General features: G+C 34.5%; 1 pseudogene; it reads left to right on the forward strand.

The window, feature by feature from the left end:
- The first annotated feature begins 5,151 nt into the window (after positions 1 to 5,151).
- LOC149189376 (boron transporter 1-like) lies at positions 5,152 to 7,192 on the forward strand (annotated as a pseudogene).
- The last annotated feature ends 3,743 nt before the right edge of the window (positions 7,193 to 10,935 follow it).

Raw genomic sequence — 10,935 nt, forward strand, 5'->3', positions numbered from 1 at the left:
AAACAGATGCCATTAGGAGCTTTTTAACTCTTGAAATGTGTTACACTGTTACACCCAAGCTATTGCATGAAAGAGGGGAAAGCACAGTGATGAACTGAAAGTAGCTAATATGGTATTTAAAAATAAATAAATAATGTTTTGGTAAAGGAGAAATAGGTCCAATTGAATTATGAAAATCGGTGTATTCAAAGCCAGCTGGCTGAGACTAGTTTTGGCCATTTTCAGTTGAAACCAGTTGGTCAAACCCCTTTTGTTTTGCACTAATCAAAACTAGACGATCATAGTTGTTTTCCTCTTCAGAAAAATATACAAGATGAAGACAATTGCAAATTGATTAATTTTACAGATCCTTCTTTGAAAGTGACTTCAATTTTTTTCAATATAATGGAGTATTTTGATAAGCACCAGGATAATCAACCTGAAAATATCTTTAGCAAGAAGCCAAGCAGAATTTGAATATTTTTCTTAGCCAGACCATATAAGGGTTCCCTTACATATTGGCATCACTGGCTGTACTTCTTAGTCCCATTTACCTATCTGTCAGGCTTTATTTAGACTTAAATAAAATTATCTTGCCTTATCTACATTGTTTCTCAGCGTTATATCTTATGCTACAAAATTAGATAGAACTTCGTAATAAAGGCAGGACAACCTTTAAATCTGAGTCCTGACTTGCAGCGTCCTACAAGTTGGTTAGGCTTAAATTTTTTTGGTGGCAGGTATTGCATGATGACACTATATCTATAAAATATATTTCTCTGTACTGATTGTATTGCCTAGAATATTTTGGTCATTGAAGTTGCGGGTTGGCAGGCTCTAATAGCCCACTTGGAGCACAACCCCTTGAAAAATTTGACTTTAAGAAGAATTACATGAGAAAATAGCTGTCACTTAGATGTCAGTAAAAACAAGTAGGTCTTTAGACTTTTGATCATAGTTGAGAACATTCCTGAGATAACTTTCTTTGACACTCCAGACTATAAAATTTCTGAGAATGCTGCAAAATGAAAATTAAAAACCTCTTGAGGAAATATCTTTAGCAAGAAGCCAAGCAAAAATTGAATATTTTTCTTAACCAGACCATATAAGATTATGTTGTTATCACTAAGAAACTTGGCGAGCTTTACCCTTGACTGGTATATCATAAAGGAGATCCTTCAATGACAAAGGTTTTCTTTGACCATAAAAAGCAAAATGCAAGTTTTGATAATTTTGGATCTGTGTTATTTGCTAAGGTTCAATGTTCACCATTTTGCCCAAAATGGGAACTAGACATGCTTAAACCTTCCGCACTCCTCAAACTAGTTCCGCTTACACTGTTTGATTTATAAAACAGAGAATGCCAAGCCAACTGAGCAATGGCATCCATCAACAATGCTCATTAGAGTCCTGCAAGGACTCCTGGAATGCCTTGAATCTATAGAATCCTCCCCCCTAAATTGTGAATGGTGTTCCTCTTCCTACCTAGAATCACATTACTTGTCCATTCTCATTTGTAAATTATTTAGGCCATGTAAAATTTGAGTGTTAATATGTTGTTTTTCCCTCATCAGCATTTAATTATCATCCTTGTATATGAAGACCTCCATTTTGGGACTCCTCATTGTATCTTCTACTCTTTTCTCTCTAATCTACCCCTTACAGGCCCATTTGAATTTGTTTTAGCATTTTCCATGCTAATATTCATACTTATGGCCTCCTATGCATGACCATAGGAACCCTGAGGATCCTCCATACTTCGATTCCTCATGTTAATTCTGTCCTTCATGCTACCAACAACCTACTTTTATATTCATGAGGAATTTTCCAGCTAAAAACTAAAATGTTGGGATGATAAATTTATTCTCATTTTCAATAGCTTTCCATTAATTTCGTATTCTTCCAAATCAAAGTTCTAGGATAAAAGTTAACGCTCGTGAAAGTTGTGGGCAATTTTACCCAATTTTCCTTGTTCTTAGACAACAAAATTTTGTTAATTTCTTGAAATTTTGTGTACATGAATTTCAAATTCGGCAACATGGTTGTGTTCCTTCGTCCAAAATATTTCTATTGGCTACTTCAGTTCCCCAATCTCAGCCCTAGTTGCAAGAAACATCTCTTAGAGCGAATTTATAACTTATTTTTCCCTTGTATTTTTCAGTTATAATTCTTTTGTAGTGGATTGGTTTCACAAATGTAATATGTTGTTGGAAGGCTCTCTTCGAGCTATTTTATTTAATATATATAAATTTCTTATACATGAGAAATGTACAAGCAATTTTCATGGCTTTTTTCATGTGCAAATGTTGTTTAGGGCCTAAACAATTCTCTACAAGTTGATAGCTAAAAAAATCAACAAATTTTTAATAAAATTTATTGAATTTTTTGTGATTTTATGCACTCTAAACCAATAATAACCACTTTCAACCCTTCTCTATGCATTCTCCTTATGTTGGAAAGTATATTCATGTGTATATAAATTTTATTTTCATTAGAAATGAACTAATTTTACATGTCTCTCCTTAGACACTTGGCACACAAACAACCACTTTTCTTTTAAAATTTTGGTCCCCCCTAGGCCCCATGGTTTGCATGACACCTTTTTAAAGATCCACCAATATGGAAGGGTCCCAATTCATTTTCCACCCCTCCATGTGGAAGCCCTTTATTCATTGCGACTACATGCGAATTTCATTCTCTAGTTTTCTCACAATTGTAGGTCTAACAATTGATCTTGGAGTAGATCAATTGTAGATCTAACAATTGATAGTGTGTGACCCTCACACTTGTATATCTAAAAATTGATCTTAGAGTAGATCAATTGTAGATCTAACAATTGATAGTGTGTGATCCTCACACTTATAGATCTAACAATTGATCCTAGGGTAGATCAATGACCCACATGCTACATCGAGCTATAACATGCATGATAGATTATGGTTATTTATGTTCCCGATCAGATCCAACAAATACGATTACACTGATCCAATGACCTATATCCATATCGAATCTCAACATGTGTGGAGGTTAAATGGGAGTTACACCTCCAATGTATTTGAAGGCTACAATCTACTCAATTTGATAACCCAAATCCAGATCAAATGTCCAACATGTGCATGGTTCAATATAAAGATGCTTCCAAATGCATATAATAACTATGATCCACTCAATTGGATGGCCTAAATCTACATCAGATTCCAAGCATGCATTTAACACAAAAATGAATCCTGATGGATCTAACAACCATGATTCAGTCGACTTGATGTGCTAGATCTACATCAAATCCTTAACATGCACATGATTTAACACAAAGATGCATCCTGATGGATATAATGTCCAAGATCCACTTGAGTCAACAACCCAAATATACATTGGATCCCCAATATGTGTGTGATTTAACAAAAAATTGCATCCTGATGGATCTACTGGCCACAATATACTTGATATGATGGTATAAATATACATCAAAATTCAAGGTGAAAGGGGGTTTAATATCCCATTGAACTGTGATGGAAGCTAGTCATGGCACCTGTCCTCCTCCACATGCCAACTCAACCATCACATGACACTACCACTTGACATTGCCACCTCATTGGTGATCCCATAATATGGATTTTTTTTTTCCATTCTTCTTTCCATCAATAAGGCTTATTTTCCCAAAATTCTTGTCTACATGAAATTAGTAGCTCCATTACTAGAATGTACCCATCTCTTTGCTAAGTCTAAGTATATAACAATAAGTTAACCTATATATCTATCATTCCTGTCAGTTTCCTCTTGAGTTGAGAATATATCCATATCGCTACTTGTGAATTTTATCGAACAATTTCCCAACAATATGTGATTTTCCTCTATCAGCAAAGTTTAACCCATATGGCCCAAATATTGCAAAGATGGGCTTTGATAAGACTATGTAATTTCCCCAACCACTTGCTAGTGTGTAGTAATGAAACTCACCCCTATAACTTGATTTTTCAATAAATTTTCCTTTTCTTTTATTTCCTATACATATGTTTTCCATATCTAAATGAATTATATAATGCAATGATCTCATGCATAGGAATACAGTCATATAACAACACCATTAATGTTCCATGCATATGTAGTAGACAAAAATACATGATTAATCATAATGTAATTCAAATAAATATTTAAAATAACACTTATCTGATAAAATTTACCAACTAGTTGCAGACCTCAAATGTTCCTCCCAACCATATGCGACACTACTCATATCATCTTAGCAATGATTTGTCACCCCAAAGTTGGGAAATCAACTCCATAGCACCTTGTCTTATCTAAATTCAAGTACATGATAGTACCATACATAACCAGGTCAAATTACCCAACCAAAAAAACCTCCAACCAATAAGCTCTCATCCCCCATCAGTGATATAACAACACCATTAATGTTCCATGCATATATAGTAGACAAAAATACATAATTAATCATAATGTAATTCAAATAAATATTTAATCTAACACTTATCTGATATATGTTCGCTGAGAGGACTGAGCAATGGCATTTATCGCCTCACTGAAATGGCATCCCTGTGTACTGAGTGTTTTTTTCCTTTATTCCCAAACAGGTCCTGGAACAAGTAAGAAGACCTAGTTTCAGATTCCTATGGGCTGGGGACAAACAGAAAAAAGAATATTCCTCGGGTCTCATGGAAAAAAATTGTTGTTCCTAAAGAGCTGTGAGCATGGGACATTTAAAATCTCCATTGCTTGGAAAGAGCCCTGGCTACTAAATATGTCTAGAGAATTATAGAAGGGAAGGTCTTCTTGAGAAAGGTGGTGAGTTGGAAGTACATACAGCCTCTGTCTGCTGAGGATTGTATAAGATCTCCAAATAAATCCTACAATAAATCTTTAGTGATTTGGAAGACGGTGGTGTTGGCCTTTCCGCTGATTGGAAGACAGTTGGTTTGAACTTTGGAAGGTTGGGGGTGGCAACAACACAAGGAAGGGGGATGATCCTTGGCTGCTTATAACCCATAATCCTTCTTTATATTCTCCCTTTGACATAAAATGTGTGCTCCCATACCCCAAACATGATAAGGCACTGATCTTGCCTTTCATCCACCACCTCAAAACATAGAATCCATTTTTTTTCCTTTTTTGTTTTCATTTCCATGCAATAACAGTACTTATTTTTCGACATAGGAAATGCTTGATGTGCCATTGTTATACATTTTTGGAGCTTTCATTCCGGCAACAATGATTGCAGTGCTTTATTATTTTGATCACAGCGTTGCATCCCAACTTGCCCAACAAAAGGAATTCAACTTAAGAAAACCTTCTTCATACCATTATGACTTCTCTTAGGATTTTTGGTATGCAAATTACCTCAGTATATATATATATATATATATATATATATATATATATATATATATATATATATATATATATATATATATATATATATATATATATATATATATATATATATATATATATATATATATATATATATATATATAGAACTATGTTGTAATTTTTGTCAGAGTTCATGTTTAGGTTCAACTATCACTAGCTACCCTATTCTGGAAGAGCTCTTGCTCTCCTGAAGACATCTTGATCTAACTCTTCATTCTTTGTTTTCACCTCCATAAAAAATCTCTAGTGGATTCATAAATTTTCCTTTTATTGTGGCATACTATTTTATGTGGTCTTGTTGGCATACCTCCTTCAAATGGTGTTATTCCTCATTCTCCCATGCACACGAAAAGCTTAGCTACCCTCAAACATCAGGTACCAATATATTGGAATTATCAATTGCAACTTCTCAGGGAAAAGACACAATTCAGACATTTTATAGATGAGTAACTCACAAGTACTTTTGTTATAGTTGGTGCTTAGCAAGTTAGTGACAACAGTCCAGAAAAGTATGCAGAAAAATTCAACCTTAGGGAAATTATACAGAAACATGGAAGAAGCCTATGAGCAAATGCAGACCCCACTGGTTTATCAACCTCCACCTGCCTTGGTAATGGTCTTATTTTTGAGTTTGGGTGTTTCATTTTATCTAACTTTCCTCTCCCTTTATTTATTTGTCTTGTCATGTCCCAACCATTTGTGCAGGCACTTAAGGAATTGAAAGAGACCACAATTCAGTTGGCTGCAGGTACTGGGAATATGGATGCCCCAGTTGATAAATCAATTTTTAATGCTGACAAGGACGTGGATGACCTACTTCCTGTTGAGGTGAAAGAACAACGATTGAGTAATTTGTTGCAATCTCTGATGGTGGTTGGGTGCCTTGCAGCAATGCCCATCATTAGAAAGATCCCAACTTCTGTGCTTTGGGGTTACTTTGCCTTCATGGCCATAGAGAGTTTGCCAGGAAATCAATTTTGGGAAAGGATATTGTTTCTTTTCACTGCTCCAAGTCGTAGATACAAGTATGAACTTTATTCAAACTATAATGTGATTGAATTTAATGTTTGTAATATAGTTTTCAAAGATGATCAATGTTGAACTGATGGTTACAGAGAACTTCAGGAGTATCATGCTACATTTCTTGAAACGGTAACTTTCAAGACAATTGCCACTTTCACCATTTTCCAGACATGTTATTTGCTGGCATGTTTTGGTATCACATGGGTGCCTATATATGGTGTTCTCTTCCCACTACTGATCATGTTGTAACTTGTTAGTCCCAGCGAGGCATTATATCCTTCCCAAGTTTTTCAAAGGAGCACATCTTCAAGAATTGGATGCGGCAGAGTATGAAGAAGCCCCTGGAATGCAATGCAATATAACAGTGAGTGCAAGACACATATCAAACAAATTTGTAAAATATTACTCAATTCTATTTCATAAGCCCTACAGCATGAACAGTAATAAATTGAACTGTAACATATGTTGATTGCAGGAAGATGGAATTCAGGGGTTCGGACTAGGAAGCATGGGAACAGTTGCAAATGATGGTGAAGTTTTGGATGAGATGATTACACGAAGTTGTGGTGAGGTCAAACACACATATAGTCCATGGATAACTAGCTCGAGTGATTGCACACCAATTCATGGATCTGAGTCTGCATTAAGTCCCCAAATTGCAGAAGCTAAACAAATATATATCCACCGTATAAGTGAGATCAGACGAACACATAGCCCTCACAGAGGGCAAAAGCATTCAGGCATTCCCCTGGTTAGTCAAGGAAAAAAATATGAGTCCAAGTGCATCTGGTTTGAGGCCACATAAACCAACTCCCAATTAGGTGTTTGGAGTCTAAATCCTCGACCAGTAATCTTTCCCTTCAGTGAGCATATATTATGTTGAATAGTACATATTTTGTTGGCTTATCATTATTGAATCATTGTTCCATAAATCACTCAGTTGTATTTGGTGTGTCTTCACAAAGAACCTCTGTCCATCTCAGAGGACAGGGTAGACCATATAGTGCGTGTAAAAAAATGTAATGGAAGTCGAGCTTGAAGTATTTATGTTTTCTTGAAGCATGAAATCTATTATGTTAGTCTTGTGGTTCTGTAGACCCTGGGAATGCCAAATAAGCATGGTGGTATTAAAGGGTCTTGTGAGTGGTTTGAGCTTCATAGAAAGTCATCCTTCTTCTACCAGTTGGATCTTAACCACAAAGTTTGCAGCCTTTAATGTTTCATTGAAATAAAAAAGGTGGAAATTAAACTTGACAAATGAAAGGGAAATGGTAAGGCTTACAATATTAGAACTTCTGTAAATGTTTAGCCATTACCTTTAAAAACTAACTGAGGGCAATGTCAAATGATCAAGGATATGTTGAGATGGAAATATCTATTTTTCATGACAGTAAAACATTTAGATAATGGAAATAAAGAATATGTGCATTCAAGTTAAATCAGATTTATCTTGAATGGTTGGGAAGATTTGTTATTATCTTTAATAATTTAAGTCTTGTAAAGCAAATTCAGATTCCACATTTTATTTTGACATATTTAATTTTCTTTGCAATCGTAAAACATTACAAATTTTATTCAAAATATGTGCAGTTACTATTTCAATGTTATATATCCATGCTTTCAATGAAGTTCCTCCATGATTTATCTCTGGTCTGTGTGGTCAATGGCAACAAACTTGAAGAAAAACAAGGAATATGAAGCCATATACAAGGAATATGAAGCCTGTGTGTTACGTTAATTTATGAGCAGTTTTATGCTCTACAGTATAATCTGTGAGAAAATTGGCTACAATATTCAACAGACAGGACATTATGAGTTTCTCAATTTGTGCTATTATATGCTATGGATTTTCTAACCGATATCTTGAAAACGCGGTCTACACTTGCCATCTATGCCTGAGTTCTGCAGTGGTTTGTTACTTTCAAGCCATGCCTAATGTCATATTGTTTGTTGCAACTTTAATGTAGAGAGCTAACCAGGAAGGCATTGGGTCATTCATAGAGGATGCTTAGGCATGATTCCACGCTTTTGAAAATAATTGTGATTTCCATCACTAGTCATAACACTTGATAGAAAGTTGGGATATTCATGAGTGTGAATTTATGTTTGTATGTCTACATGCTTTCTTATGAATTAACTAATGCTCAGTAGTAGTAGACATTGGACAAGTATATTTGTATACTTCTGTTTTAAACTGAAAAAAATCCAGGGCTAAAAGGAATGGATTGATAGCACTAGTAATCCTTCTATAACTTTCCAACATAGGCTGGAGTAAACAGATTGTAATTTGGGTAATTTTTCTAACTACAAACAGGAACATACTTGTGTGTTGGCAGGGTGGTTACAAGGTCCCTAGAAGTGATGAATTTGAATTTTTCTTGGTTTTATATATAGTATTAGGTTTTTTCTCATGATTTTTGTGAATGACACGGGTGAATTTTATCCTACACCCACTAGGTTATCGATATGTAATTTCGGTAATTTTGATTTCAAAAGATATTTTAAAGAAATGCAATGATTTCATTTGTGTATTCAATAAACACAATATTCTAATGGAATTCTGCATTTGTGGTTTACCTATACAGAGTCCATGGAGAAGTATTAGTGGTGTGACATCAATTGTCCTCAAGAAGAGGCTTTAGTTTTACTCTTTTCTGGAAGCAAATACTTTCTTCCAACATTTTTGAGTTCCATGAAAAATTTGAAAGTCCTAATAGTATTCAATTATGGGTTCAAGAGAGACATAGTATTCAATTATGGGTTAAAGAGATCCACACTGAATGATCTATTGGCCTTATCTTCACTTAGTTTAAGACTATTCACTTGGAGAGGCTGCATGTGCCCCCACTTCAAGAGCATAGTAAAGTCATGTAGAACTTAGAGAAGCTATCTTTAAGCTTTTAGTGAAGATTGGAAAAATGTCTGGGTTCAATAACACTCAGTCGAGCATTAAGCTTCCAATAATGCTAGATTTTAACCTGGAGCACTTTTGTGATTTGGAGGAGATGCCCCCTCGTATTTGTGACACATCTTCAGTTGTGAATTGGACTATTACTAACTGTCATTTCCTTCGAAAGTTACTTGATGAATTCGGGAACCTCAACTCTTTAAGAATGTTAAGGAAGGAAAGAAAGTACATTATGCTAAGTTCTCTTATGCTTTTCAAGTTTTTCTTGGATATCTACAACGTTTCAGGTAGGAAAGTACATTCTGTTAATGAAAATTTGTCTTGATAGAAAGGCCCAATTTCAAATCCTAATGCTTTCAAAAAACATTGTATAACTGTAATGTTTCTAAAAGGAAAACATATTTTTTTAATTTAAGTATCATGATCCCATATTCCAACTTATTTTTCAGTAACCCATTAGGATTTGTAGCTTTGAATAAATCCATGTCTTTTGATAAGATCCTCTTCCAAATTAGAACGCAGTTTCCTTTTGGTAATAACCACATACAATGTCTTGATTTTGTTATTGAGAAAATAGAGGTTGTGAAACAAGCTTGTGCCATACAAGGACTTGATTCATTGATTATGTATCAATTATGGCTCTTGATGTAACAATGTCTTGATTTTGTTGCTTGAAAATAGAGGATATGCTTTACTATTTCACAGAATTTCTTACAATCTTTCCATAAGTATTGATTTGTAATCTCAGTCACTGAGGGATGAAAGTAATGACAAAGGTAATATTCTATGGTTTGAAGTTCCCCTCTTACTAAATATTTAAATATATCACCACAATTTAACTATTAGTTAAAGGAATTGTATTTGATTTGTAAACAATTCATTGCTTGATTTATAGATTTTGATTTTTTCCCCTTTTTATTTTTTTCTCAGATTTGGTATGAGATATCTTCCAAGATTTGGGTTCCCTAGTTTCCCCACCATAGCTACGAGGTTCAGACGCTATCATTAAATATTCTCGAAACGTTATAACTTTTCCAGTAAGTGTGCTTTGAAACATTGTTGTTGTTTTTCCATGGTGTTAATGCAAATAAGCACTGCAACTAGTGCCATTATTTAGATTAAGTGCCGAAATCTAGATGGTCTTGTAATGACGAAGTGATTGTTTTCTAGCTACTAAGGCCATATGCATTTTTATCTCTTATGTTGTCCTGAGATATTCAAATTCAGAATAAGAATTGAGGTCTCGTTTCCACTGTAGATTGCAGTCAGTTTCTTGAACATAATATATAGTAGATTATCTTTTACTAATCAACTGTGGATGTGATCCCTCGCAGGAAAGGAAATTCAAAGTGACTTTGATTTCACATTGATTTGTCAAAACATCCACACAGGAAAGGAGATTCAAAGTGACACTGATTTCACACTGATTTGTCAAAATGGAGGCAAGAGAAAAGGAAACTTTGTATTCAACAATGCTCTTAATTTCATATGTACATGCACAGACATATTAGTAGAAAATATTGAAGGGTTGCCTAAGTAATATTTTCCATTCCACTACATTCCTTACAGCTTGTAAACAAATAACTTGGAACAATTCATTACACTACTTGTTATTCTTTATTAATCAGTGGTTAAGATTT

Source organism: Pinus tabuliformis, chromosome 3_1, assembly GCF_031772625.1.
Source record: "Pinus tabuliformis cultivar Carrire ecotype Pingquan chromosome 3_1, CPIR1, whole genome shotgun sequence".
Classification (NCBI taxonomy): domain Eukaryota; kingdom Viridiplantae; phylum Streptophyta; class Pinopsida; order Pinales; family Pinaceae; genus Pinus; species Pinus tabuliformis.